Raw genomic sequence first — 8,613 nt, 5'->3', positions numbered from 1 at the left:
TGCAGAGGTGCTGATTTGTCTGGAAATAATTATTTTCACAATGGCATGGGAGTGGGCAGTTCTTCCAATTCAAGTTTTTTTTTCAGTTTGCTTTAGTATTAGCAGGAAATCAGAAAACTGTTGGTGACAGAAAAGCAGCTATGTTGAAAAGAGGTTCCATGCTTCAACATAGTCTTGCCTGAACTTTCTCTCTGAAAACTCCTGCCTGTAAAAACCTGTGTTTGAATTTTCCTTTTGCAAGAGGGTGCGGTTATGGGATAGTGCAGGGATTGGAACAGCTTCATTAAGTTGTGATATTGCATCAGTTCTGTTATCAAATAAGTTATTCTAAATTCTGTTTTCTTTTGTTCATGTTTGATTTGTGATGTTTAAATAAATTATATTTTGTTAAAAACAGTGCTTTGACCAGCTGTATCACTCCTGGAATATCCACTATACATCTGCCTGAAAGAAAATAAAAGTTAGAGTCAGGGCTACCTTCTTAATACATGTTGAAGGGGTCTGGCCTGGTCTGTAATACTTTTATTGAAATTATAGGGCACGGAAGTTTGACTGTTAGTGGTTTTGATTGATTATTGACATTTGTTGTACCGTTGCACAACTCCCTTTCTTACCTGTAGTGTTTGTACAATGTTCAGGAATACATATTTTCTCTCAGCAAGCTGTTCAGACACAAATCTAGAGCAGGTGGTACTTGAACCCAGATCTCCTGGGCCAGAGACAGGGGCATACCACTTCACCATTAGGACTCTTGAATACAAGCTAATGTGGAAAGTCAGATGAAATTCTCATAGCGGTGGGATAATTTCAGGAGTAGATATTTAGAAAGAAGATAAGTGAGGCCTCTTCTGGAGTACTGTGTGTCCAGTTCTGGTCACCCACTTACCGGAAGTTTATTAAGCTAGAGAAGGTTCAGAAGAGAATTACTAGGATGTTACAGGGTTTGGAAGATTTGAGCTGTAAGGAAAGGCTGGATTGGCTGGAATCTTTTCCAGTGGAGAGTAGGAGATTGAGATGTGACCTTATAGAAGTTTATAAAATCATGATGGACATAGATAGGGTTCATAATAAGTCTTTTTTCCATAGGATGGAACATTTCAAGATGAGGGAGCACATTTTTAAGCTGAGAGGAGAGGGATTTAAAAAAATGCATGGGGGCAAATGTTTTACACAAATGGTGATTTGTGTGTGGAATTAACTTCCTGAGGGTGTGGTGGATGCAGGGACAGTTACAACATTTAAAAGACACTTAGATAAGTGCATGAATAGGAAAGGTTTGGCAGGATATGTGCCAGCACCAGGCAGTGGGACTAATTTATTTTGGGATTATGTTCCGATTGGCTGGTTGGACTGAAAGGTCTTTTTCCATGCTGTATGTCTATGTGATTTTACGTCCAGAAGTGTAGTATCACTTTGTTTTTAACATCTGGTATTTGGGGTTTGTGTCTGTCCTGAATTAGAAGACACATCATTATTGCTAATGGATAGAATCCTGAGAGATGAGAAAGATCTTCTCACTGCATCCAAGTCTCTATCCGAAAGCACTGCATCACTTGGACCCCTGCAGTTCACAATAAGGGCCCTCCATCACCTTATCAAGACGAATTTAGGGATGAGCTGCAAATCAAGTCAGTGGCTACCCATGCACTGAGAAATAATTACCTGGAAAGGTCTTAACCTGTTGTCCATTGGCATTAGTCCAAAAGACAGAACTCATTCTGTTCCAATGCATGGACAATTGTCCTTGAATGTGTGAAAAATGGGAAAAGTTTCATTGATAAGGGAAAGATTATCTTACTCAGCATGGAGTTAATCACACCTCCCCGATATGTTAAAAGCAATAGTTTTACTCAGAATTTGTTTTATGACACACCTGAAACTAAGGACAATGGTAGAAATGTTTGTTTTTTTTCAGTTGTGGAATCTTACGAATACTTTTCTTTTTTTAAACAGCCACCGAACAGGCTTGAGCAAGATTGTCCTCTTAAATGGAAAAATATAAACATTTCTGTAAAAATACATTTAATTGTCTCCTTTAAAGCAGGAAGGCTATCCAAATATTATACTTAATTTGATTCAAATAGATGCTTTCCAACTTCTATGATTATGATATGTATTTATATATGGGGCCCTGGAATTGGTAACTTCCCTTTGTTAGAAACCACATTTTCCCTTAAATAGCTCCTTTCACAATGGCTTCAGTAGGCTCATTGTCATAATGGTGAAAACATTGCCACCCTTAAACTTGATCCAACAGCAACAAAGATAATTGCTTTACTGGCACATCTATCTATTTTGACATTCAATTCCTCGACCACCAATACACAATAGCAGTAGTGTGTGCCATCTGCACGATACACTTTAGCAATTTATCAAAGCATCCTGCAACAGAACCTTTGAAACTCGTGATCTGGAAGGATAAGGGCACCAGAAACATGGGAGCACCAATACCTGCAAGTTCCTCTCCAAGCCATTTACCATTCTGATTTGGAAATATATTGCTTTTCCTTCAGTTTGCACTAAGAAAAATGCTGGAACTCCCTCCCTAATCACATCACGGGTGTACTTCATCAAATAGACTGCAGTGGTTCAAGACGTTAGCTCACCATCACCTCCTCAATGCAATTAGGAGTGGGCAGTAAATGTTGGCCAGCCAGCAACACTCAAAAACCACGTATGAACCTTTTTAATAAAGGGTAATGGAGGTCAAATCCTTCCACACGTTTGTGAAAATATCTACAGAGTTTTTCTTAAGTTAAGCAACAGAAGGTTTCACAAGCGGCTAATTGATCATGACTAGTAGAAAGTTATTTTTGTGGGGTTACAACTTAAATTTGCCCAGATTTCATGAGCATATCAATTACAGACATGAATTTATAAGTGACTGTGAGATATTAGTATATATTATATGGTCATTACTTACAGTTTAAAGTTCTAACTTATGCAGGATCAGAAATATAGCTAATTGTTATAAATGTCTTTATAGGTAGTTTGGGAATGCACTAGGTTTTTAAAGTTAGAGTGGGTTATTTCATCCTGACTATTAAGGAAACAACTATGTAATGTATCCTTGCGTTATAAGTAAACTTAACGTAAATAAAGTTAAAAATCACACAACACCAGGTTATAGTCCAACAGGTTTACTTGGAAGCACTAGCTTTCAGAGTGCTGCTCCTTCATCAGGTACTTGTGGAATATAAGATCATAAGACAGAATTTCTAACAGAAGTTTACAGTGTGATGTAACTGAAATTATATATTGAAAAAGACTTGGATTGTTTTTCAGTCTCTCATCTTTTAGAATGACCATGTTGGTTTCAGTCCTTTCATATGTAAATCCCAGAACTTTTTTAAAGTTACATTCAGATAATGCATTGAAGGTGTGAGATGCCCTGTGTGAGACTGTCTGTGCCACAATGTTCAGATTGATTCTAATCTATAAAAAAGGATTTACAGAATCTTACATGGATTCATGCAGTTTTTGAGCAAAATAAAATATAATTCTGCAAGTACAAATTCACCCCACAAACTTATTTGTGTGTGTGTGTGCATGTGTGGAGCAGGGTTATGAGTGTCTGTGAGAGAGTGTGTATACGTGTGTGAATGTAAAGGGGTATAAATCTATAAGAGGGTGCATGTGTGCGTGTGAATGTGGGAATGTATGTGTGAGTGTATGAGAGAGAGCTTGTGTATGAAAGAGGGTCTGTGTGAGTGTATAGGTCTGTAGGAGTGCCTGTGTGTCTGTGGGAGTGTCTGTCTGTCTGTGAGTGTGCATCTGACCGTGTGTGTGTGTGCGCGTGTGCATGTATAGTGCAGTGGGGTCACCTGTAGTGTGACATGAACCAAGGTCCCGGTTGAGGCCATCCCCATGGGTACTGAACTTGGCTATCAGCTTATGTTCGGCCACTTTGCATTGAAGTCCGCCTTGGTGGACCAACACCTGAAAGTCCGAGGTCAAATGTCCCTGACTGCTGAAGTGTTCTCCGACTGGGAGGGAGCACTCCTGTCTGTTGATTGTTGTGCAGTGTCCTTTCATCTGTTGCCATAGTCTCTGCTCGGTCTTGCTGATGTACCATGCCTCAGGGCATCTTTGCCTGCAGCGTATGAGATAGACAATGTTGGCCGAGTCGCATGAGTACCTTTAAAAAGGTTCTGCAACTTACATATGAAAGAACTGAAACCAATACCTTCATTCTAAAAGATAAGAGACTTAACAAACAATCCAGGTCTTTTTCAATATATAATTTCAGTTACATCACACTGTAAACTTTTGCTCGAAATTCTGTATCTTATGACCTGATGAAGGAGCAGTGCTCCAAAAGCTAGTGCTTCCAAATAAACCTGTTGGACTATAACCTGGTGTTGTGTGATTTTTAACTTTGTGCTCCCCAGTCCAACACCAGCATTTACAAATCATAGCATAAGCAAATACCATTATTCTTCTGTTTTATTCATTTTAGTCTCATATTGTCATTACTAAACAAAGTGCAGGAATTCCCCTGGTCGGTGTGAGGTGATTCATATGTTAGTATACCTCATGTGAAACTGTAAAATCATCTGACTTTATCCATTTCCCTGCTGCTGAAAACCCCATCAAGTAGCTTGATGATTGTGAGACACTTGAGCCTGACCTCCCATCTTCCATCCTCATAAACCTGATGTCGTCTAAAACTCTGCTGCCCATGGCCTAACCAGCACCAAGTGCACTTCAGCCATAACTTCTGTGTTCACTGACCTACATTGACATCCAGTCAAGGAATACCTCAATGTAGCAGGTCACAACCTGGTTTTCAAACCCCTCTATGGCCTCTCCCTTCTCAGTTATTGTAAACACATCTAACCCTGCAACCCACTGAAACGTTAGCATCCTACAACTTTGGCCTCTTGCACATTCCTCTGTTAATTGCTCTTACCTTTGTCAGTGACTTCAGCTGCCTAATGTTCTGGGTATCATGGTCCCTCAGTGGTTAGCGCTGCTGCCTCTCAGTGCCAGATTCCACCCTAGTGCGACTGTGTGGAGTTTGCACATTCTCCCCATATCTGCATGGGCTTCCTTCCACAGTACAACATTGTGCAGGTTTGGTACATTAGCCATGGGAATGCCAAAAGGCTTGCGTTCACACTGTAGGGATTCTATGATTCTGGAATTTCCTTTCTCTAGCTGTCCACTTCTCTGCCTCTCTTTATTCCTTTAAGTCATGTCTTAAAATGCACCTAGTCAAGGTGTTGTCCATTTGCATTAATATTGTTGTAGTTGGCTCAGAACCAAACCCGTATTGCAGAGTTCCTCAGAAATTATACTGCACTAAAAGTGAATTATAAAAGTACTTTGTTATTTTTATTGCTGTAAGCACTTTCTAAAGAAATGCATAAAGCCTCAGTAGAATTGCTGAATACTGTACATTTTCACCAGTGCATCTCTGATTTTCATGTGAAATATCTGGAGGAAATGTTTTGACCTCTGATTATGTTGAAGAGTTCAGATACTCAATTCTATAGCAGAGATTGAGAGTGTTTCTTGTGCTGTGAATTTCAAGAGAATCGGAACAACAATGGACTGTGGTCAATGTATCATAAAATGTGCAGGATCATTAAGGTAGCAAATGCCTGATGGTGCTTCACTTTGGTCATCAGGCCTGAAAAGCGAGGAGAGATCTCACATTCGACTAAAGAGATCGGGAGACTTTTGAAAATAGGGAAGCAGCATTGCATAATGTATGAAGTCCCAGAGTATGGAACTAATATGCTTGATGGCTCCACACCTTGTGGTGAAGTAGAAGAAGATCATGAGCAGTTTGCAACAGATAACAGAAATCCTATTCACCAGGTTTGGATTACCTTTAAACCACATTGTAAGAGACATTTCTCTGAGTTCAATATTTAAAATTAAACGGGTATAATTAGTGTGTGGAATCACTTGCTTTCTTTCATTTTTTTTTGGGTGGTCAGTAAGCTACGGGAGTGCCTACTTTCACCTCCAAGCAGTCATCAAGCAAAGCTGAAGATTCATATCAACTTTGGAACACTCTTGCCAGACGCTATTTGACTTCCATTTCTGACAAATTTATTTATTATCAAAATTCATCTGCAATGGAGACATTGAGACCATCAAATGGAGAGATCTGCAGTGTTTGGGTGTCTTGAACCAAACCAATGCCCTTCAAAATATATTCAGAAGGTAGCCTAGACCCTCACTTTTTCTTATTTCAAAGGTAAAATGTGAGGTGCTGTGTTCCAGATGCAATTCGATTGGTCAGCCTAGTCAGCGTTAAGCAAAACACAATTTTTTCAAACACTATCGTTAAAATACAACAAAAGACAGAAGAATTTGGAATAACTTAATGCTATGGGAAAACTTAACAGAATAATAGATATAGTAACTATTATGATTTAACTGTTCCAATATAGCAACATCCCGTAAACATACTATTGGCAAGAAAGCAAACTCAGAAAACAGATTTTGTTTCTCACACAATCCAGCAGCTCAGGAAGAGAACCTCTGCTTTAATTAAGAGAGGGAAAAATACGTTCCACCCCCAAAAGCAACTTCGGAAAATTAACGAAAAATCCTGGATCTGTGAAAGCTTAACCATGACCATTCAGGCTGCTTCTGTTGTTCCAACTTTTAAAAAAAATCAAGCCTCACAAGTTGTTCATATTCTCATAGACTGCTCTTCGGGTATTTGGGTATTTCATCACTACTAGCGTAATACCAGTTTAAAGGATTAATCGTCTATGTCATTTCAAATGACAGATTTGTCCAAAACTCCCATACCCCTAATTCTTAGGAAATGAGGGCTTTATAGTGTACTGTTTCATTAAACAGAATGAACGTATCTGCAAGGTTCAAGATCATTGCAACACATGGAGTCTGACATCTAAACTTAGGGCTGGTCAAAGAAGTAGCAGGTTTTCATAGGCTTGTAGATTGGTTATGGCACCAAAGGAGGCCATTAGTCACAATGTGTCCGTGTGCTGTGTGCAAGAGCAACTCACTTAATAACTTCACGCTGTGTTTGCCTGTAACTCAGCACATTTTTCACTTTTTTTATACAGAGTCATAGAGATGTACAGCATAGAAACAGACCCTTAGATCCAATTCGTCCATGCCAACCAGATATCCCAAACTAATCGAGTCCCATTTGCCAGCACTTGGCCCATATCCCTCTAAACCCTTCCAATTCATATACCCTTCCAGATGCCTTTTACGTGTTGTAATTGTATCAACTTCCACCACTTCCTCTGGAAGTTCATTTCATACATGCCCTACCCTCTGCATGAAAAAGTTGCTCCTTAGGCCCCTTTTATATCTTTCCCCTTTCACCCTAAACCTATGCCCTCTAGTTCTGGACTCCTCCAGCCCAAGGAAAATACCTTGTCTATTTATCTTATCCATACCCCTCAAGATTTTATAAACCTCTATAAGGTCACCCCTCAGCCTCCGAAGCTCCAGGAAAAACAGACGCAATCCAATTCAGCCTCTCCCTATAGCTCAACCCATCCAACCCTGGCAACATTCTTGTAAATCTTTTGTGAACCCTTTCAAGTTTCACAACATCCTTCCGATAGGAAGGAGAACAGAATTTCACGCAATATTCCAACAATGGCCTAATCAATGTCATGTACAGCCTCAACATGACCTCCCAACTCTGATACTCAGTACACTGACCAATACAGGTCAGCATACCAAATGCCTTCTTCGGTATCCTATTTATCACTATCTAATCCTATCTAACTGTAACTCCACTTTCAAGGAACTATGAACCTGCACCCCAAGGTCTCCTTGTTCAGTAACTCTCCCCAGAATCTTACCATTGAGTGTTTAAGTCCTGTCCTGACCTGCCTTTCCAAAATGCAGCACCTCGCATTTATCTAAATTAAAGTCCATCTGCCTCTCCTCGGCCCATTGGCCCATCTGATCAAGATCCTGTTGTACTCTGAAGTAACCTTCTTTGCTGTCCACCACATCTCCAATTTTGGTGTCATCTGCAAACTTACTAACTATATCTCCTATGTTCACATCCAAATAATTTGTTTAAATGACAAAAAACAGTGGACCAAGCATTGATCCTTGTGGCACACTGCTGGTCACAGGCCTTCAGTTGAAGTGCAACCTCTACTACCACTTTCTGTCTTATACCTTCATTCAGTTCATTATCCAAATAGCTAGTTCTCCCTGCATTCCATGTGATCTAACCTGGCTATTCTTGGTAGTGTGGATGTGCAGAGGGATCTTGGAGTCCACGTACATAGATCCCTGAAAATTGCCACCCAGGTTGATAAAGCTGTTAAGAAGGCAAACAGAGTGTTAGGTTTCATTTGTAGAGGGATTGAGTTCCGGAGCAGCAATATTATGTTGCAACTACACAAAACGTTAGTGCAGCTACACTGGGAATATTGTGTACAGTCTGCTCGCCATATTTTGGGAAGGATGTCGAAACATTGGAAAAGGTACAGAGGAGATTTATGAGGACGTTGCCTGGTCTGGAGGGAAGGTCTTATGAGGAAAGGCTGAGAGACTTGAGTCTGTTCTCATTGCAAAGAAGAAGGCTAAAAGGGGATTTGATAGAGACATACAAGATGATCAGAGGATTAGATAGGGTAGACAGTGAAA

The sequence above is a fragment of the Chiloscyllium plagiosum genome, chromosome 35 (genome assembly GCF_004010195.1).
Source record: "Chiloscyllium plagiosum isolate BGI_BamShark_2017 chromosome 35, ASM401019v2, whole genome shotgun sequence".
Lineage (NCBI taxonomy): Eukaryota > Metazoa > Chordata > Chondrichthyes > Orectolobiformes > Hemiscylliidae > Chiloscyllium > Chiloscyllium plagiosum.
The sequence above is the reverse complement of the archived record's forward strand: the minus strand, read 5'-3'. Positions refer to the sequence as shown.